General features: G+C 48.4%; 1 protein-coding gene across 1 annotated transcript in view; it reads left to right on the top strand.

Annotated features, from left to right (window-relative positions):
* Window positions 1-22,487, top strand: part of ZSWIM8 (zinc finger SWIM-type containing 8) — a 2,802,584-nt gene that overhangs the window by 1,466,250 nt on the left and 1,313,847 nt on the right. The gene's annotated exons all lie outside the window — the stretch shown is intronic.

The following is a 22,487-nucleotide window of genomic DNA, read 5'->3' as shown; positions in this document are numbered from 1 at the left end:
CCCACCCAATGCCTTTTCAGTACAATGAGTTTTTTGGAGAAAGGAAACCTGAGAATCAAGCTTGGATAAGTGAGACAGTACAGTTTGTCTTTTGATGGGGTGTCCAAGACCATGAACGTTCCACGTGACAAACACACATACTGGAGGGTTAGGAGGGTAGGATACATGTGGAGTTGATACACTGCAGGAGTACAACTATAAAAAATAAAACAGCACACATGAAATGTACACAATACACAAAAGCACTTTTTACCAACACACACCTGAAATATTTCAAATACAATCAACAGTACAAAACAGATAACAATAATGTAAGGGAGACAATAAGTAGTGAATGCTAAAACAGGAGATAAGATACAGTAGACGAAGGGATAAAGAGGAAGAGATGGAAAAGAGAAAGAAATAAACAAGAAAAAGCAAGTGAACAGACCAAGGCATAGCAGCCAGGTCTGTAAAGAGAAGAGAAGTTGGAGCAGTAGGAGGATAGTGACGCCAAAAGGACACGGACCTCGATGATAGGTATAAAGGAGGAAAGAAGAAGAACCTCATGAAGTAAGGGAAGAACAACAAAAAAATATGAGATCATGAAGCATACATGTGAGATTAGATATTAGAGGAATGTTCCTAGAAAAAGAAAAGTCAATTAGCAGTGTCCATTCCAGTACAAGAAACATTATGCAAATAGAGCCTAAGTTTCCCTGGGTCATCAAAGGAGCGTGAGCGACCATTGTGAGTAATCTTGCAAAGACATGGATGGAGGATTCCATATTGAATATTAAGGTGTCTCATTTGAGGACGTAGAGCAAAGAATTGCATTTGATATATCCTGAGATATGTAAATGTTATGGCCAGACCAGATGAGACGTCGTTTAAGCTTGACAGCCTTCAGAACCTGCATCAACTCAGTAAACTCTAAAAAGAGCATCATGATGCCCCATGGTTTAGAAGCATTGGGATTTAGCCGACCCAAGCGGTGAGCTCTTTGTATGTTGAGGAGATTTGTCATTGGTTGAAGCTCTAAAAGTTCTGGAAGAAATTTCTTCAAAAATGATACAACATCTGAACCTTCAACATTTTCCGGAAGACCATAAAGGCGGAGGTTGTTTCGATTTTCAAGGTCCTCAGTATGGAGTTTTAGGTTATGTATTTCCTGTTCTAGTAGAGGAATTTTTGAAGAAACATCCTGTAAATTACTAACACGTTGTTCCAGGACTTTACCTTCCATAATAACCCATCTTTCCTCAATCTGTTTCAGTTTTTCGTTGGCCGCAGACATAAAAGGTTGGAGCCCACGAACTTCATCCAAAATAGAGTCTAAAACAGGATTTTGAGAGGAATGAATAGGAGAAGGCAGGTCATTTTTATGTCTCTTCGGTTTTGTTCCAGATATAGATGATCTTGTATTATGAATATCATTGGCCATATTTGAATGCACAAAAAGTCACTATATCGTAGTAAAATGCACACAAAAAAATGTATATCAAAGCAGACTTGGTTACTATTATAGGTCGTTGTGTGTGTCAAAGGGTGACCCAAAGAAGGAAAACAGTCAAATCGTAAGAAGGTTCCTCACAAAGTAAATGTTGACACTAGTCCATAGTATGGGAGAGAGTCAAAAAGTAAGGAGAGCAATAGTAGCAAGATGTTGGCAGCATATTTGATGTACAGGCTCAGGTATCCGGGAAAGAAAAAAAATGCACTGCTATAAAGTGAGCCAAAATGCAATAGAAGTTGAAGGCAGTATGGTATATAGGCCAGTTCAATTGATACTAGTGGCAAGAAACACGAGAGAGGCACTTGTTCAAAGTAATTGCAGGTAATAACAAAGCTGTAGCCAAAAACCATAACCAGAACATGAAGGATGAATATCCAGACTGCAATGACTTCCAGCGTAAGTAATAAAACGAGAGATAACTTGTGGCATTGAAAATAGTAAGGTATTATAAATCAGCAGTGATAAAAAATGTAATTGCGATCTCGGCGACCTAAAATGGCGGCCGCTCGGTCTAGTGCAATGAGAGAAGGCAGACCACCGTTATTAATGTGAAGAAAAACAAAGTCGCCACAGAAAAATCATTGACTGAGGAGGAAGGAGCAGCGAGGCATTATTAAATACTGAGGAAACGAAGCAGGCATCTTGGTAAGACGTTGCGGAGCAAGCGCAGCGACCTAAAATGGCGGCAGCACTACCTGAAAATTATGTCAGGAGAGACCAAAACAAGTCCCGGTTGCAGCCATCAGATGCCTCGCGCCGATATGAGGTCGCCGCTATTATCACACAGTCTCAAAAACGGCAGTAGAGGTTCTTAAAAAAGCGGAGAGTCCCGCGATGTTGCAGAGCTCTAACAGGGTCCGCCATCTTCCTTCAGCGTGCAAGCCACGCCCAAGATTGATTATGGTTTGATCTGAACCATTTTTAATTTGGGAAGGCTTACAGCACTCAATAAAGTTACTCTGAGCTAGTAAGCTTTACCAGTTTTTAATGGTGAGAATTATTTGTTTATATTCTCACAGGGTTCCAATGGGATCTTGCTATGATAGTATGCACAGATAGTTTATTCACATTTAGGTTTTGCTATCTTTCTTTCTGATTTCATGGGTTTGAGATTTCTTCACAATAGAACACACACTTATTTTCTTTGAAGAGAAAGTAACCTATGATGATAAGCGGGCGTGCTGGTGAGTACCAGCCAGCAGCCCCATTGGTGTTACGACCGTGAGGTGCTTTCTCTCCTTTCCCACACTTTTTTTCAGTTTGTGGGTGGGATTATGATGGTATGTTGATTTCATTATGACACACCACACCACTTGGACTAATGTGAATAACCATTTATGAGAGGGAGTCATAAAGTTTAGAAACCCCTCCAGTGTTGAAATTATAGCATTTGGTGTTGTCCCGTTTGGTCAGGCCTTGTTATGGTTAATAGTGCGTTGAATGGGGGGCGGCCTGACCTTTTTCTCTCCCTGTAGCTCCTGTTGTATTGATCGTAGCTGAAGACCCATCAAAAGCTGATTAAATTACTTTTCTCCTCATCATAGGAAGTGATATTGCATGACGTTTGACTCTTAGGAGACTTCGACAAAAGTGGCATCATGTACCCTTTAGCCGAAACACACAACACATACAGATAAAATGGTTTTTGTATAAAAGAGGAAACAACTTAAAATCAACCACAGTTTCTACTATTGGTAACTATGACACAATGTCTCAAGCAACAGTTACTGTACCGAAGTACGCCTGCTTACATGTTCCCAGCTATCTCCTGTAGGAGGAAGGTAATCCACAAACTCACCCATGACACCTCTCCAAATGGTGCTTGATGATCAAGAGACATCACACCATAAGGATGGGAGTCTGTGGAATATGTGACTAAAGTGAAAATCACAGAGGTTATATTTACAACCACTGGTGACCTAAAGAAAATGTCGTCTCAGAAGAAAGTGCTAGAAAGGGACATTAAAGTAAACTTGTCCAGTGGCATCCGGCCCGTGTAAGTTTATTCTTCCCTTTATTTAGAAGTGCAGCACTACCGTTACTTTGAGCCCTCTTTCTTAATCTTCTCTTTGAAGCTTTGGAGAATGTACAATTAAGAGGGGTACGCACACGCTTCTGGAAGACATCTGTGAAATGTTTTGTGCCGACTTGTACACATTCTTATGCAAATGTATGTACACATTCAGGGTTATATTAAATCACCAGACAGATTTTAAATGATTAATCGAATGCACAATATTTACTTGAATATGTTATGTATGCCCTTGATAGTGGCTGGGTATAGTGGGCATATGTATGTAATATTTTGTGGCCATGCATTATTATTTTTATTAGAAACGAAATTAAACAATTGCAGAGGAGCATGCACGATAATGACGTTTTAGTCATGACTGCTGAGTGGGAGAAGCTTTCACAACTAAAGCGCTGGGTTAAATGAAAGCGCGCCAGAGTGTCCTACTTAAAGACGGAGCAGTAGTGTTGATTGTTCCTTGATTGCCACCTGCTGGGAAAATGCATATTTGACGTACACAGTATTTTATATTAAATAAATACACCTCCACAACGTGTAAGAGGCTACAAAGGTGTGCATATTATTACTGCAAACACACCAAGGCTTTTTTGTTGTTGCATATATTGCAGTTCTGATATAATGACACCACACTAGTTGAGTCCTGTAGAGCTCATAATATAATCACTGAATGTATTGTTTGATTGTCCAAACGGCGCTCTCCATGCTGCATTGTGTGCAGAATGTTTCAAACGTGTGTTTCCTCTTGCTGGTTGAAGGGCATTATCACCAATTTAACCATTGAATAGCTGATGTCACTGGTCGGATGGAAACGGGAGTCACGTGTGCTCGAAGCGCGCATTGTAGTGTGTATATAAAAGTGTGACTTAATGTGTGAAACACTGGCAAGGGTCTGAATGCAACTGTGACATCTAGGGAAACACAGAGGCCACTCCCACCGGGTACGGAGGCTCCAACAACTTCGTTCTTATTAAAATTGGAACAGACTATTGAACGTACACTTGAAACCTCACCTATTAACTTAGGAAGAGCTAATGTCCCGAGAACTGTACAAACGGAGGGATGGAGTCCGCTGACCTCAACTCATCACCAAGATCTAACCGACCCAATTGAAGAACCCACTACTAAAGACCTTAACTTGTCAGCAATAAGAGAAGTCCAGGACACAATGGCTAGGGCACTGCTATGGCAGTCCGCAAAGATGGAACTCCAAATCGATCTTTTGCAGTCAATAGCCCAGCATTTGGCGTGCCAAGATGACAAGCTGGCAAAGCTGGAAGCCCAACTTAACGCACAACAAGCTCATGCTGCCATCACCAATTCCTGTGACGCCCTAATTGATAAATGGGCAAGTCTACCTGAAGTCTTAAAAGAGATGCTTGCATTAGCCAAGGGACAGAGCGAGATAAATACGCAAGAACAAGTCGCACAACAGCTACCAGTACTGAGGACAGAGTATGCCGAAACAGCATCCCCGAGCACAGCGGGCAACAGTGCCGCCAAGGAACCCCTTAGTAGGGCCCCACATTAACTTTACTCTGGCTGATAAAGGGAATTGTGACCCGAGGTCTCGGACCTAGAGACCGTAAGTGACGACCTGTCTGTTATTACCTCTCAGGTGGAGAGGGTCGAAGGAGCATTAGCAAGCGCCAAAGCTCAGTTATCAAGGAAAGCCAAAAACAGACTTAAAAAACAACTTAAGAAGTCTAAAGCTAGAAGTAGAAACATATCATCGGTGGTATCAATCCCGGGCGTCACTGAAACTAAATGTATCCCCAAACCACTCTTTCCCATCTTCATACCCAAGCAGGTTTCAAAAATTGGTAAGTCATGTGACGCTCCCCTTGCTTGTAGTGAGGCCCAAAGTCAACAAATCCCTGTCAGGGAGGGTCAAATCAATGAGGATCTTCCACAAAGGCCTTCTCAGGTGGCTGTCACCGCACCATTAAGTGCCCCCAGCCCTTCCGGTTGGGTTCTTCAACAGGAGACTGTAACAAATCCTAAATTACAACAGGGCGTACAACCAGAACGGCCAAGAGCGGTAGCCTACCAACTGAAGGGCAACGGAATCAGCAACCAGGAGTCACAACCAAAAATTACCTAAACTTGATACCAGACCAGGGGGAATGGCAAGGATTTGCGCGTGTTGAAGGCCAATCGAGCATGGGGCCTAATGGGCAGCAGCCTGAATCCACTCACAAAAACCCTTCTAATTTAAGTAACCAGAGGACAAAACTCCCGGGAGAAGGGGTGAGATGGTGCTCCATCGCACAAAAAAATAAACAATCCACCTATGAGCTGCAGCTGACCCCAAAGTACCCAGCTAAAGGCTCATTTGACATCTTGAACAGGTCTAATATTGTCCGCCTCTTTGGCCACATTGCGTCGCTGGCACAAATCACCTCAGAAAATATTGAGTGGGTGATATTCAAGAGACTGGAGACAGACACCCACAACGACTCCACCATAATTGGACTTGTGAGCCAGCAAGCCCAACAGGCCATCCTTAAGGAAGCAACACTGTTCGCTGAATGGGGCATTGAAGTAGTTGCGCCAAGGATACAGAAATATCCACACGTCCTGTTGCCGCAACAGGAAATACACGAACCGACATCCGTCCTCAAAGGCACAAGGTACCCCCGCCCAGATATAGGGACGAATTCAGCGAGGGCCAAAACCCTGCTAAAAATCAAAATTCAGCAAAACGACGGGCAACGGAGTGTGCAGCGGCCTCACCAGACATCAGATCAGCCAGAGGCCACATGGAGACAGTGTCCCTAACCCAATAAACAGCCATGTAAAGAACGCCCGTTCAAATCCACTCAGGGGTTTAGTTCGTGAGTTAACCATTATCTCATGGAACATTGCTGGGTTGAGCAACATCTTTAGGGACACAACTACACCTGAATACCTCGCACAGGGGGACATATTGTGTATTCAGGAAACCTGGGCAAGGGCAACTACCACCATTGGTGGCTTTTACGAACATTTTAAACCAGCGACGAAAAGGACAATCTTTGGTCGCCCGTCTGGGGGCCTCTCCATCTATGTAAATCATGCATGCAAAATTAACGCAATTGAATTAAATTTGGGGTCTCCTGACCTTCAAGCCATCCTAATCAATGGGCTGTTATCGGGTCAAAACTCCCGCCCCCTCCTACTAATTAATTGGTATTTCAACCCAATTAAGTATCAGTCCCCCCAGGCTATGGAATCACTTATTTCGATATTGGAAGATCTTTTAATAAATTGGGAGGACCAAGATGTAATAATCGCGGGCGACTTCAATACCAGAGGCCTGGGTCTAATCTCGGAGGCACCATCAAGCAAGAAGTCAGCCCTACTGACTGAATTTCTCGCTAATTTTAAGCTGCACTCCACCCACAGTATACAAAAAAAGACCCACCCTGAATGGATCACCAACCCGACCTTTAGAAATGTCTCTACTATAGATTACATCTTTATCAACGAAGGGCTAGCCCACAATCTTTGCAAGTTTACAGTGGACGACAGAGAAGGAAAGCGATCATAGGCCCCTCCGCGCCACATTCAATCTGGCGCAGACACAAGCAGAATTACAAGTAGTTATTGGAACCACCACGGGGGAAGAACATCATAAAGTGCTTAAAAGAATAAAATGGTCAACCAATCTCAGTCATAGCCTGCTAGCCTATGTAGCCAGAAGGGAGGAAGAACCTAACCCAGTCCATACTAAGAACATCATCTACCTCTGGGAAACTCTGACCTCCGACTTATTGGAATGTCTGGGCAATAACCACCATTTTAAGAAGTTGCCAATTCCATTCTGGGCCTCGTCGCGCAAAATCGTGGTGCCTTGCTCAGAGCAAGCGTGCACTTAATAAGGCAATCCGGGCACAAAAGAAAGGCACTCATTTGTCAGGGAGACCCTCCATTGCTGCTTTGCGAACTGACTATAAAAAGAAAGTCTGGGCCCACAAAAAACTGCAGACCGAACAGAGTTGGTTGACCGTGTTCTCCTTAATTAAAGGAAATGACAACAGCAAGCTTTGGTGTTTTATTAACAGTCTGACCCCCAGAGGAGCGCAAAAGGAAAACAGTGTCACAGGGAAAGTGTGAAAACAGTATGCCAAGGGGCTGTACACCTGTGAGTCAAATCGGCCCACTGCAGGAAGCCTTGCGTGGTCCAAGGTGGCGGCGGAAATTATCGAACCCGAAAGTTCCACGACCGAAGGCTTAAATTCGACCTGCCCCAGAACGTTCACAGAGGTGGAGGTACTCAAGTGCATCAAGGCCATTAGAACTGACGGCGCTCCAGGCCCAAATGGGATTCCGGCCCAGGTTCTGAAAACTGCCTCAGCCTTTTTTGCATCTAGACTTACCCCTTTATTCAACCATTCTTTTGCCACTGCAATTTTGCCATCCTCTTGGAAAGGTTCTATTTTATTCCCCATCCATAAAAAGGGGGACCACACGAACCCGGCCAATTTCAGGCTTATAGCTCTCCTCGACGTAGAAGCAAAGATATATGCCCGCCTTCTTCTCAGGGATCTGGAGGACTGGGTAGACAAGAACGACATTCTTCCGCCCACACAGACCAGCTTTAGGGCTCATAGCTCCACCCTCGACAACATCTTAGCGCTTTCCTACCTTGCGAAGAAGGCCCATACAAGGAACAAGCTGCCCCTGTTCTGCTGTTTCATAGACTACTCCACAGCCTTTGACCGAGTGAACAGAGGCCGGCTCTGGGTAAAACTTGATTCCTGGGGGCTACCACAGGCTCTGCTAAAAGCCATAAAAGCACTTTTATGAGGGTACCTGGGTCAAGGTGAAGCTAAGTCCTACAATAACAACTGCTAGAATTGACACCAATTCTGGCCTTAAGCAGGGGTGCGTCTTGGCCCCCATGCTTTTCAACTTGGATACAGCGGACATGGGGACAGCTCTGAAAGATGCCAACTTAGCACCCCCAAAATTGGGGAAGCTCGTCTTGGGAACACTCCAGTATGCGGATGATACGGTGATCATGGACCATACTAGGGTGGGGCTCCAAAGAGCCTTAAGTAGCTTGGCCTCATATAATAAGGCAAATGACTTGCGGATCAACGTGTCCAAGACTAAAATCGTCATTTTTGGCAAATACCCCCACAAAAGAAAGCTTCATGGACTTTGGGGGAGCACCATATTCTCACTGCCCCTTCCTATAACTATCTGGGCACCTGGGTCTCTGAGAGTGCCTCTGCAGTTAAACACCTGAAGGAGCTCAAACCTAAAACTGACAAAACCATTCTGTCGTAAAGACTCCCAAGTCATCGCTTGGGCAGTCCCTCAGCAGAACCAATGTTGACAGTGTTCAGGGCAAAACTGATCCTTGCCATCTCGTCTGGGCATATAGGCCACCCGGGTGCATTTGACAAAGTGGTCAACGCGGCCCAGGCGAAAGCCTATAAGATGGTGTTACAGGCCTCCAGATATGCAAGGAACAACAGATTAAGGCTAGAAATAAGCCTTAAGTGCCCAGAGCTGGCATTACTGGGGGACCTGTTAAAATTCTACATTAGAGTATTGAAAGCGCCAGAACATATGCTAAAGCACTCCCTAAAATCAATCTTTGATGAGGTGGGCTCTCCCTGGCACTCAAAGCTAGAACAAGCTATTGAAGCATTGAAAATCGAGAGAAGGAGTTTGCCCCTGCACAAAATTCCATTTTTAGCCTGGGCTCAAGCTGTTAAGCGCCAAGTCAAGATCATATCTTTTGGGCTGGACCTTGCATCTCTGCGGCAAAATCCACTAACTCAGGCCCTGGACAAATCATATATTCCAGGTAAACCCCAACCTTACCTGCAAGACCCAGTATCCACTTATGCGAGACAGAAAATTCTGTACTTTCGCCTTTTGGCCCTCAGGATCGTGGACTTCAACCCCAAATGGGCCCGTACGGATGGCACCATAGCCTGTCTATGCAACTACCGCAGAGAATCCTGGCTACACTTGTTGTGCTGTTGCACAAAGTTGGCCAATGTCCGCCATCGTTTGTTGCTTCCGATTTTACGGAACACGGACTATAGAACTTGTAGAGAGGCTTCGGACTGGTGCCTCTCAGTCTCCACGACCTGCTTGATAGCCAGAGTTGGGAAATTCATACACCAGGTAAAAATGGCACTCGACTCCCAATTAACGGTAGTGTCTGCAAAGTAACTGGAATCCTCCGGCCCCAGTCATTTAACCTGGGCTGGTTTTAAGCTCCACGAGGTATTCATCTATCGTCAACCGCCCATGGTGCACGAATTGATTTTACCGAACTTTCATGTTCCTCCCCTAATCAGTTGGGAAACATTGGTGCAACCTACACTCTACTCCTTTTAAAAGAACTCTGTATTGGTCAACTAAACAGTACCAATATGTTAGTATTTTAACTTAAAGTGATATTTACTTCTATGAGTGGATGGGACACGTGGGGGCGGGGACAGGACGCTCATCAAGCTTTTTTTTAACTTTTTTTTACCTTATACTGTAAAGATTTTAAGTAATCATGCAGTTTATTAATAAATTGTCACAGCTCATATACCTGGCTTTTAGTATCTCAGACATCCAAGCCCACAAAGCCAAGACAATCGATTTTGAGCCCCTCTTGGCCCTGCAATTCATCTAGATGCTCAGGGTTCGGTTCTGTATCCCTTCTGGTCATAATACAAGTCTAAACATAAGGGACACCTTCTTGATGGTGAGGTGTGTGCATTATCGTGCTGCGGTAATGGTGCTCCAGGTGTTTTTTTATGATTTTTTTCAAATTGTTATTTAACAAGGACAACTTCTTTGCAAATATGTGCCATCTTTTTTTATTTATGATGAATGCATGTTTTAGTTTGCTCATTTTCTTTAGTAATCATTGTTTATTGTTTATAGGAAATGTCACGAAATTGACTTTTAGGACAATTTTGGAACCTTTCATTTTTGTAGCCTATTTGCAGGAATGTGATTTAAGTGGCAATCCACTGGTATGAGGCAGGCTGGTGATGATTGTCCTTGTCCTTTGGTTATGCTTTGTCCTTGTTTGATGCCTGGAGTAGTTAGTAGTAGTACTTTTGAGGTAGTCTAGATGTGTGTGAGGATTTGAGGAGAGTCTTTGTATATGAGATCTGTGGCATTGTGGCAGTCTCTAAAGTGAAAATAAGCCAGCGCCCTTGAACAGTGTGTGTTTCCCTCTATGTCAATATGTGAGTCATATAGTTGCTGCCCGAAGAAGCGGTTGAAATAAATACTACTTGACAAATACAATTTTTTTTTAAACAGAGCAGTCAAATCATTTCCTTTTAGTACACCTCTCCGGGGTTTGAGCTCCACGTATGGGCACATGGAAGTGAAGCAAAGGGTCTTGGAAGACTACAAGTCTTGCAGAATGCGGCCGCAAGGCTGGTTCTTATGCAGCCTAGGAGAGCGGCTTCAAAAAAAAGCCCTAGACTCACTGCACTGGCTCCCAGTTGAGGAAAGAGTCATGTTTAAGACTCTATGCATCTGTCATCGTATTTCTCAGAACGCTGGCCCTGCCTACTTGAGCGACCTGGTCACGAGGTATGTGCCAAGGAGGTCTCTTAGATCTATTGGGACGGGGCTGTTGGTAATTCCGAAGGTAAAGAAGGCCAGAATGGGGGGGTCATTCTTTCAGGGTCCGGGCTGCTCAGAACTGGAATAAGCTCCCGCTAAAACTTAGGTTGGAATGCTCTGAAGCGAAATTTAGAAAGCTGCTTAAGACATATCTGTTCTCCGGCTAGTATGAAGGGCTCCTTAGTTGTGGTTAATGTCATTTCCTCTCAACCACCGCGGGGATACGCCGAGATGGCGTAACCATGCGCTTTACAAATTTCTTTATTATTATTATTATAGTCCCATCGTTGTCAGATCAAAATTCCATAACGGGATGTCCCCAGAGTGTGCTGAAGGCAGAGCCGGACATTAGACTCATGGCAAAGGCCCATGCTGGAGCACATAACAAGAGGTGATCTGCAGGATGGGAGGGTTTTTGGAGACGGACGATTTGGTGTTCGCACTACAGCTCGGGATGACATCACGCAAACCTTTTCTTTATTCCTGGTTTCCTTTCAGACACCTGACTCCGGCGTTCTGCGCCCCCCCCCCCCGCACTCCTATAGGGTTCCAATAGGGTTCTTCATTGGCTGTTCCCTAAGCTCCCTGCCACAAGAACAGCTTGGGCATATCATTCTAGCGACCAATGGTGTCTATTACAAATGTCTACTTGTTTGCCTTTCTCCATAACCCTCAAGCCCTCTCAGGTGGTTTACAGTACCATGTAGGCACTACAACAGACCATAAATAAATATGAATGAACAGACTGGTCATTTCATTAAACTCTGAGCAAAGCTAGTCTTTCTGAAATGACTGCGATATACAAAGCAGAGACACGCATATACACATTTTTTTTTTATACTGAATAAACAGCTACCTAAGTCATTATCATATAAAATCTCTGTATTGATGTAATAGCTACAATTTCACAAGTGCTTTATTAACCTTTTTGCTTCCTGTCAAGTCAAGTCAAAAGTGCTTTATTCGAGTAATTACTCATAAAAGCAGACAAACAAACACATAATAAAAATACAATTAAATTACAAGGTCAGCATGACCTTGAGCACAAACACATTAAAAAGGAAATATTTCCTAGTTTTTAAAAAAAACAGATTTCATCAAGTTGTAAACATCAAGGTGCAAAGTTCATATTGTAAAAACATACATGATTAAGAATTAATTTAAATAAGTTTTCGTCAGAAAGACTCCAGGCATGGGAACAGAGAATAGATAAACTAGCAGTCCCTGAACAACTAGGCAGAGAGTAGTCACTCTACTAGCAGTCTCTGCCTAATTACCCATGCCCACCCCAAATACTTTGCAGTTGCTATGACAATCCAATTTAAAGGCGTAGTTTTAATGATTCGTAAGGCTACCATAGAGCTTTTTGTGCCCAAATTCCTGCACATGGGAGCCAGCCAGACACGTCTCGGAACAGAGTATGCTTGGCAGACAAACAAGAAATGCCCCAGAGTCTCATTCCCTTCCCCGCATGCTAAACAAGTTGCTGGGCCTCTATTTCTCCATTTAGATGTTAAATTACCAAGAGGTAGTGAGCCAGCCCTCAGTTGGAAAAACAGTTTCCTATCCAGGGATTTAGATATAATATCCCAGTACATCTCAAACATAGGAAACAATTTAGCTTCGAGGAAGGCAGTCGTCATAGACCCGTTACTATTACTAAGAAGGCTCTTGTTTGCAACATGTTCCCAGTAGAGATTTTTTATAAACAACTTTGGTGGAAAGGAGGACCCGGTAGGATCCGACCACAGTTCGCTCAGCCCTAGTTCAATTAATGCAGTTCTCAAAGATCTAAACCATTTGATTTCATGAAATCGATCTGCCTTGATAACATCAGCAAATCCTTCTGCATATTGTAACAATTCAGGGGTGGTCCAGATTCTGCGCCAATATAATATTGGTCGAAGTTTACACATTGCAGAAATTTCCTTTCTACCAAGTTCATATCTGAGTGGCAAGAGGGGTGTACTCTGTGGGGTACCAGTTAATTTACGGAGAAAGCTATTCTCTGACCTCTGTAACTCATGGAGGTTTTCTTGCCCCCACAGTTCTGCCCCGTATAGTGCAGACCCTATTGCTTTAGCCTCATAAATGATCAGTGGCGGTTTGATTGGCTTAGTTAGGGATTTCGCGTGCTGTTTATGCCTTAATATGGCTAAGTCTAAGTGGTGGTTCCATCTATTGTTGTTTGAGATATGTATCCCCAAATATGTAAAGGAGTTCATGACTTCAAGGCAGCGCCCACTCAAGGTAATTTTAGGTTTAAATTTTCTACTGGGATTAAAAACCATGAGCTTTGTCTTAGCTGCATTTACCTCCAAGCCATGATCACAACAAAATGTATCAAAGATTATCAATGCCTTTTGCAGACCACTTGGGGATTTTGATAAAATTAGGGTGTCGTCTGCGAACATTAAAATTGGGACTTTTGCACCAGCAAGAGAGGGAGCATCTACAGGCTGAGCTTGCATAAGAGGAACGATTCCATTTATAAAAAGAGTAAACAGTGTTGGAGCCATTGAACAACCCTGCCGAACCCCCCGCTCGACAGGGAAGTCAATAGTGTCATTGCCATAGCCTCCCCATTGAATCTTTGCATAAGTGCCCTCATGAAGTCTCATAATCAAAGTTAGGATAATCATCGGGACCCCTAGGGCAGCCAGCACCTCCCACAATTTTGCCCTCGGCACCAGGTCGAAAGCAGCCCGCAAGTCAACAAAAGCTGCATACAGGCTGCATCCGCCCAGTACCACTGTCCGCCATTGTATTAGTTGAAAGCGAAAGACCTGATCTACAGTACTTGTTGCTTTGCGAAAGCCAGCCTGAAAAGGGGATAAAATGTTCTGCTCCTCTGCCCAGTCAAGCAGATTGTTAATAATAACACGTCCTACCACCTTTTGGACTGTGTCTATTAGGCTGATTGGGCGATAGTTGCAGGGTTGCGCACGATCCCCCTTTTTGTATACTGGTATAATGACGGCGCCCCTCCAAGAAACCGGGATTTCAGCGCCTCTTGCTAAGAGGTTTAGTAAAAGGCAGATGTACTTACTCCACCGGTCAGTGTCATCTAAGAAGACATCTGCCGGGACACCATCATTACCCGGTGCTCTCCCCCTATGGACGGATTTCAAAGCAGACAGGATTTCGCCTAACATGAAAACATCTTCCTCTGCGAACACATAAGTGGGGTTATTATTGCTAGCAGGCTGACCCCTAGAAGAATACTGCTCTTTGAAGAACGTAACCCAGGCGTCATGAGGGACATTATTATTAGGAGGCTCTGAAGGTCTATCATGTCCCCATTTGACGATGTGCCAGAATTGTCTAGAATTTTTACTTTCACTAGCACATCTCAATTTCTGCCAATGGTCTTCGTCCCAATCTTTTTTTGCCCTGGCGATACAATTTTTATAGTGTTTTCTAGCAGACCGAGTCTCAGACAGATTGTTATTTTTAATTGCAGCTCCTAATTTCAATCTTGCTTTCCTGCAATCTTGGTTATACCACTTTGCTGTTTTGAATGGACAAGCCTTGATATTTCTTGCGGGCTTTAAAAAGATTTTTTTAACTTCATCAAAAAGAGATGTATGAACATTTTTAGCCTCATCCTGTCCATTTTCTAAATCAGTGATATTTTCCAGTGCCCGAATGGCCTTGTCTGCAGCTGTACCTATCTTTTCCAGGGCCTGCTGGTCCGTCTTAACACCAGACCATCTTAACCTACGCATATTATTGGATTGCGTAATCATTGGCGGCACAAGTAAATGACAATTAGTTGAAAGGTTTACATTAGATGTCCACCAAGTATGTGAGACGCATAGCGGGTCATGGTCACTTTCTATTCTGGCAGTGACTACCATGTCAATAAGGGATGGCCATAGCGATGTACTACAAATAACGTAGTCAATACGACTTTTGCTTCGACCATTATTAAATGTCATGGCAGGTACACGGTCTGATTGGGTTCGGCCGTTCAGGGCGCGTAACCCATGCTCCAAGCACATGGCATTTAGACCTAAGATGTCAGCTGTCCATCTGGTTATCGGGGGGGACTCAAGTGTGGGAATGTCCCAAAGTTTGTCTTCCTCTGATCCCAGGGGAGAATCACCAGTGATTAAAGGTTCAAATGTCCTATTCAAATCACCTGCAATTAAGATATTTTTTCCTGCAGATTCAATCTCAAGAATATTAGAAAGGCTCATAAGAACCTCAGATCTACCTTTACTACCACCCCTGGCATAGATATTATATACATCCATGGAGAGGGGTAGGTCACTGGACAGTCGTATAAGCTGAATATCTTTTTGGTCAAGTTCCACACTCTGTACAGCAATCTTTAAGGACTGCCTAATCCATATGGTAAGGCCCCCCATAGGTCGCCCTTTGGGACCCTTGGTGGCCGGAACATAAAAGTTTAGATACCCCAAAGCAAAAGTAGGCTCACATGCCCAAGTCTCTTGGAAAATACAGAGGTCATACCTATTTATGAATTCAAACCATTCTGCACTTTCCATTTTAGAAGATATACCTGCTACATTCCATGACAGGATATTCCCTGAAATTGGAGTCGTAGGTATATCATTAGTTGTAGAATGCATGTTTGACACGTTACCCTCTGTGCCCTGATCTACAATCGTAAAATTCGGTGCCCTGGTTTGATCAGCAATCAGAGGCCCCAACGGGCTAGTTACTATAGGGTAATGAGCTATACATGATAAATTTATGGCATCAGCAGGTGCAGACACAGCATTAGAAATAAGTGGTTGTCAATCACAGTCACTTAAATTAGATAATGAAGAAAAGCGATTTTCTAGCCCCAGACCCCAATCAACTGAGGCAACATCCTTCCTCCCTCTCTTAGTCACAATGTTCCATTTAGTTCTTAGAATACTTGAATTTGGTCCGCTTCCCTTTCTTGGGTAAAAGAAGTCCAAAGTCAAAGGAACAATTGAAGTTGTTCGTCTTTGTGGTGGCAAGATATTTGGTAGGATGTTGGGCAAGACCCCAGGGTCAGAGAAGTGAAGAACAACACACTCCCCTTTAAACTTTTTTACCCTATCCCCTATCCACTGAACCCTTCGTGCTTTGACAAGCTCTTCAGAAAGTTGCTGCTTTCCCCAAGGAGTAATTACCATGTTGGTGGTTAACCATGATAAAGATTTATTTCGTAGAGAGGATGCTGTTTCCCTCTCACCTTGAGCCAGAGCTGGAACATTGGCAAGGACAAGTACCAATGGAGAAGCTTCAACCACAAGTTCAAAAGTCCCGTGTTCAGTAAACGTGTCTTCAACATCAGGAGCAGGGATGGGGGCAGTATGAGAAACACCTGGGAGAGTGATATTGCTTGCCATTAGGGTGTTCGTTACCGGGGCAGTGACGGTGTTATGACCACCAACGGCTGCTATTACAGATTTATTAACAGATTCCTCTATCTTTGCAAGAATACTTTCTGATGCTTTCCCAGTGTCATCTATTGTTTTTTGTAGTAGACCTTCCAAACGGTTGACCTCAGAAGTTAGCTTATCTATTTTGCTAACTAAGGGCTTCAACGCGCCTTTGATTTTTGAGTCCATTAGGGTTATTAGTTTATTAAATTGAGCGTTCGAAAGTGTAATATACGCTTCACTTGTCAAATCATGCTCCTCTTCCTCAGAATATTTCCTCGGGGGGTTTGCTACTCGATTCTTGGCTGACCTAAGGCATTCCCGTTTACCCAGGACCGGTGCTGGAGGAGAGATAGTTTGATCCTGGCTAATAGTAATATCAGCCAGTACCTCGTTGGCACTCAAATCTTCAGCTCCAGCAACAGTACCACTTGGCTGTATAGTAATAGTATCTGGGAACAAATCAGGAGTGGCACTATTGGTGCTGTTATTTATTAAAAGGCCAAAAGGGTCATCAGCCTCGATATCGATAAATGGAGATTGAGCAGATAAGTCTATTCCCAAAGAGGCTCTTCTATCCAGGTTGATTTTTTCTACTACTTGCACCAGATAATTTTCCATAGTGTTAGTAGACGTGGTTAGCTTTTTAGGGGGCATGATAAACTATATGAGCAACCAGAGTCAATATAACTTACGTTTCAGGCTGGTCGGCAGTATTCACAGCTCAGCAACAGCAGTTCCAGGGCAGCGAGCCAAGAGTCCAGGCCCAACCCAACCTTGGACAACCTCGGACGGCCTCAGACGGCCCGCCCTTTGCCCGGGCTTCGCCCCGGGCGTCCCGCTCGCGTCCCGCGACGCGGGGGCTCTCCTTCCTTTCTAGGGCTCTGGCGCCCTCTGAAGCGCGACGTCCCGCGTCACTGCACACGCGCCGCCGCGAGGCCTGCCGGGATTTGTGGTCTCCCGGAGCGGCGGCGCGGAGTCCGGTGCCCTGGGACTCTTGGCGGTGGCGGCGTCGGTGTTTTGCGCTCCTTCGCGCTGACAGCACTCTGCTCCTGTGACTCAAGGCGGTGGCGGCAAGGACCAGGTAAGTAATAGGCTCCCCCCGCTTGCCGGGGCTCTCCTTCCTTTCTAGGGCTCTGGCGCCCTCTGAAGCGCGACGTCCCGCGTCACTGCACACGCGCCGCCGCGAGGCCTGCCGGGATTTGTGGTCTCCCGGAGCGGCGGCGCGGAGTCCGGTGCCCTGGGACTCTTGGCGGTGGCGGCGTCGGTGTTTTGCGCTCCTTCGCGCTGACAGCACTCTGCTCCTGTGACTCAAGGCGGTGGCGGCAAGGACCAGGTAAGTAATAGGCTCCCCCCGCTTGCCGGGGCTCTCCTTCCTTTCTAGGGCTCTGGCGCCCTCTGAAGCGCGACGTCCCGCGTCACTGCACACGCGCCGCCGCGAGGCCTGCCGGGATTTGTGGTCTCCCGGAGCGGCGGCGCGGAGTCCGGTGCCCTGGGACTCTTGGCGGTGGCGGCGTCGGTGTTTTGCGCTCCTTCGCGCTGACAGCACTCTGCTCCTGTGACTCAAGGCGGTGGCGGCAAGGACCAGGTAAGTAATAGGCTCCCCCCGCTTGCCGGGGCTCTCCTTCCTTTCTAGGGCTCTGGCGCCCTCTGAAGCGCGACGTCCCGCGTCACTGCACACGCGCCGCCGCGAGGCCTGCCGGGATTTGTGGTCTCCCGGAGCGGCGGCGCGGAGTCCGGTGCCCTGGGACTCTTGGCGGTGGCGGCGTCGGTGTTTTGCGCTCCTTCGCGCTGACAGCACTCTGCTCCTGTGACTCAAGGCGGTGGCGGCAAGGACCAGGTAAGTAATAGGCTCCCCCCGCTTGCCGGGGCTCTCCTTCCTTTCTAGGGCTCTGGCGCCCTCTGAAGCGCGACGTCCCGCGTCACTGCACACGCGCCGCCGCGAGGCCTGCCGGGATTTGTGGTCTCCCGGAGCGGCGGCGCGGAGTCCGGTGCCCTGGGACTCTTGGCGGTGGCGGCGTCGGTGTTTTGCGCTCCTTCGCGCTGACAGCACTCTGCTCCTGTGACTCAAGGCGGTGGCGGCAAGGACCAGGTAAGTAATAGGCTCCCCCCGCTTGCCGGGGCTCTCCTTCCTTTCTAGGGCTCTGGCGCCCTCTGAAGCGCGACGTCCCGCGTCACTGCACACGCGCCGCCGCGAGGCCTGCCGGGATTTGTGGTCTCCCGGAGCGGCGGCGCGGAGTCCGGTGCCCTGGGACTCTTGGCGGTGGCGGCGTCGGTGTTTTGCGCTCCTTCGCGCTGACAGCACTCTGCTCCTGTGACTCAAGGCGGTGGCGGCAAGGACCAGGTAAGTAATAGGCTCCCCCCGCTTGCCGGGGCTCTCCTTCCTTTCTAGGGCTCTGGCGCCCTCTGAAGCGCGACGTCCCGCGTCACTGCACACGCGCCGCCGCGAGGCCTGCCGGGATTTGTGGTCTCCCGGAGCGGCGGCGCGGAGTCCGGTGCCCTGGGACTCTTGGCGGTGGCGGCGTCGGTGTTTTGCGCTCCTTCGCGCTGACAGCACTCTGCTCCTGTGACTCAAGGCGGTGGCGGCAAGGACCAGGTAAGTAATAGGCTCCCCCCGCTTGCCGGGGCTCTCCTTCCTTTCTAGGGCTCTGGCGCCCTCTGAAGCGCGACGTCCCGCGTCACTGCACACGCGCCGCCGCGAGGCCTGCCGGGATTTGTGGTCTCCCGGAGCGGCGGCGCGGAGTCCGGTGCCCTGGGACTCTTGGCGGTGGCGGCGTCGGTGTTTTGCGCTCCTTCGCGCTGACAGCACTCTGCTCCTGTGACTCAAGGCGGTGGCGGCAAGGACCAGGTAAGTAATAGGCTCCCCCCGCTTGCCGGGGCTCTCCTTCCTTTCTAGGGCTCTGGCGCCCTCTGAAGCGCGACGTCCCGCGTCACTGCACACGCGCCGCCGCGAGGCCTGCCGGGATTTGTGGTCTCCCGGAGCGGCGGCGCGGAGTCCGGTGCCCTGGGACTCTTGGCGGTGGCGGCGTCGGTGTTTTGCGCTCCTTCGCGCTGACAGCACTCTGCTCCTGTGACTCAAGGCGGTGGCGGCAAGGACCAGGTAAGTAATAGGCTCCCCCCGCTTGCCGGGGCTCTCCTTCCTTTCTAGGGCTCTGGCGCCCTCTGAAGCGCGACGTCCCGCGTCACTGCACACGCGCCGCCGCGAGGCCTGCCGGGATTTGTGGTCTCCCGGAGCGGCGGCGCGGAGTCCGGTGCCCTGGGACTCTTGGCGGTGGCGGCGTCGGTGTTTTGCGCTCCTTCGCGCTGACAGCACTCTGCTCCTGTGACTCAAGGCGGTGGCGGCAAGGACCAGGTAAGTAATAGGCTCCCCCCGCTTGCCGGGGCTCTCCTTCCTTTCTAGGGCTCTGGCGCCCTCTGAAGCGCGACGTCCCGCGTCACTGCACACGCGCCGCCGCGAGGCCTGCCGGGATTTGTGGTCTCCCGGAGCGGCGGCGCGGAGTCCGGTGCCCTGGGACTCTTGGCGGTGGCGGCGTCGGTGTTTTGCGCTCCTTCGCGCTGACAGCACTCTGCTCCTGTGACTCAAGGCGGTGGCGGCAAGGACCAGGTAAGTAATAGGCTCCCCCCGCTTGCCGGGGCTCTCCTTCCTTTCTAGGGCTCTGGCGCCCTCTGAAGCGCGACGTCCCGCGTCACTGCACACGCGCCGCCGCGAGGCCTGCCGGGATTTGTGGTCTCCCGGAGCGGCGGCGCGGAGTCCGGTGCCCTGGGACTCTTGGCGGTGGCGGCGTCGGTGTTTTGCGCTCCTTCGCGCTGACAGCACTCTGCTCCTGTGACTCAAGGCGGTGGCGGCAAGGACCAGGTAAGTAATAGGCTCCCCCCGCTTGCCGGGGCTCTCCTTCCTTTCTAGGGCTCTGGCGCCCTCTGAAGCGCGACGTCCCGCGTCACTGCACACGCGCCGCCGCGAGGCCTGCCGGGATTTGTGGTCTCCCGGAGCGGCGGCGCGGAGTCCGGTGCCCTGGGACTCTTGGCGGTGGCGGCGTCGGTGTTTTGCGCTCCTTCGCGCTGACAGCACTCTGCTCCTGTGACTCAAGGCGGTGGCGGCAAGGACCAGGTAAGTAATAGGCTCCCCCCGCTTGCCGGGGCTCTCCTTCCTTTCTAGGGCTCTGGCGCCCTCTGAAGCGCGACGTCCCGCGTCACTGCACACGCGCCGCCGCGAGGCCTGCCGGGATTTGTGGTCTCCCGGAGCGGCGGCGCGGAGTCCGGTGCCCTGGGACTCTTGGCGGTGGCGGCGTCGGTGTTTTGCGCTCCTTCGCGCTGACAGCACTCTGCTCCTGTGACTCAAGGCGGTGGCGGCAAGGACCAGGTAAGTAATAGGCTCCCCCCGCTTGCCGGGGCTCTCCTTCCTTTCTAGGGCTCTGGCGCCCTCTGAAGCGCGACGTCCCGCGTCACTGCACACGCGCCGCCGCGAGGCCTGCCGGGATTTGTGGTCTCCCGGAGCGGCGGCGCGGAGTCCGGTGCCCTGGGACTCTTGGCGGTGGCGGCGTCGGTGTTTTGCGCTCCTTCGCGCTGACAGCACTCTGCTCCTGTGACTCAAGGCGGTGGCGGCAAGGACCAGGTAAGTAATAGGCTCCCCCCGCTTGCCGGGGCTCTCCTTCCTTTCTAGGGCTCTGGCGCCCTCTGAAGCGCGACGTCCCGCGTCACTGCACACGCGCCGCCGCGAGGCCTGCCGGGATTTGTGGTCTCCCGGAGCGGCGGCGCGGAGTCCGGTGCCCTGGGACTCTTGGCGGTGGCGGCGTCGGTGTTTTGCGCTCCTTCGCGCTGACAGCACTCTGCTCCTGTGACTCAAGGCGGTGGCGGCAAGGACCAGGTAAGTAATAGGCTCCCCTCAAATGTGCTGGAAAATGCACAATTGTTCCACTTAAAAAAAAAAAAATCCCGGGCGGAGAACCCCCCCAGACCCTCCTTATGACAATCGGGTTCGGATTTATGCCTCACCACTTTCAAATGCCACCAGCCGCCACTGGTGTGTAGCCTGTTAGGTCTAGGTGAGAGGGACAGATCAGAACAGAATAACAAGGGGCATTGTTGTTTAACCTTGAACATCGTTTGCAGACTAAACCTCAGAGCACAGCAAAGAACCTGCAAAGCAGACAGTTCTCATGTGTAAAAGGGGCACAAATAAGTGTTGCGAAATAGATGCTTGCAATGTCGTGCGCAAAAGCAGGTTCATGGCAGCGAAGCTCATGGTAATCGACAATGGACCTATAAGCCTTACTACAGGCCTTCAGAGCACCGCCGTCAACATAGCGCTGGCCGCGTAAGGAGCGCAAAATGCTCCCACGGCCAGATGGAATCTGTAAGAGAAACAAGATGCGCACAACAACACCTAATGAATGTATCCCGGGGGCGACGCAGAACGTGTTTCCCCAAGGTAGACTTAGTCGATAATTTTACAGCAATAACTCCGCAATTATAACAAAACCACATAAGATGAAGAAAAGCTGACTTAACTGGCTGCGAAGCAGTGGATAAAGAGGAGGAACCTAAAGTGTAAAAGGATTATGTGCTGTTCATGGACACTATGGAGGGACTATTGTGTTGGAGACCTCCCTCGGTGTCATGGCAGTTGATGTTTTAGTCATGTTTTTTTTACTTATGATTCATATAAGTTTTCTATAAAAAATGTGTCTTCCTTCCTGCTATGAAATGTGTCATGTTAATAACGAGGAGAAAGACTAAGCATAATCTGAGCCTCCGGTCCTGACATAGAGTCTGGGCTTATCCCAGATGCCACTGGTCACCATCATGGCGAGGACACCTACAGTCAGCGTTGGATGGTGGGCAAGAGAATGAGGTATTGCAGAGCCTTGCACAGAGTGAGAAAAGGAGGCTCTCACTTCTTCGCCATCATGGACATTCCCTGATATGTGCGTTTTAAAAAGAACCATCCTTTTGATCCGTAAATTATACCACTGAAAGACTTTGACAGTCTCACTTG

The sequence above is a fragment of the Lissotriton vulgaris genome, chromosome 5 (assembly GCF_964263255.1).
Source record: "Lissotriton vulgaris chromosome 5, aLisVul1.2, whole genome shotgun sequence".
In the NCBI taxonomy this organism is placed as follows: Eukaryota; Metazoa; Chordata; class Amphibia; order Caudata; family Salamandridae; genus Lissotriton; species Lissotriton vulgaris.
This window is presented reverse-complemented; position numbering and strand designations above follow the sequence as displayed.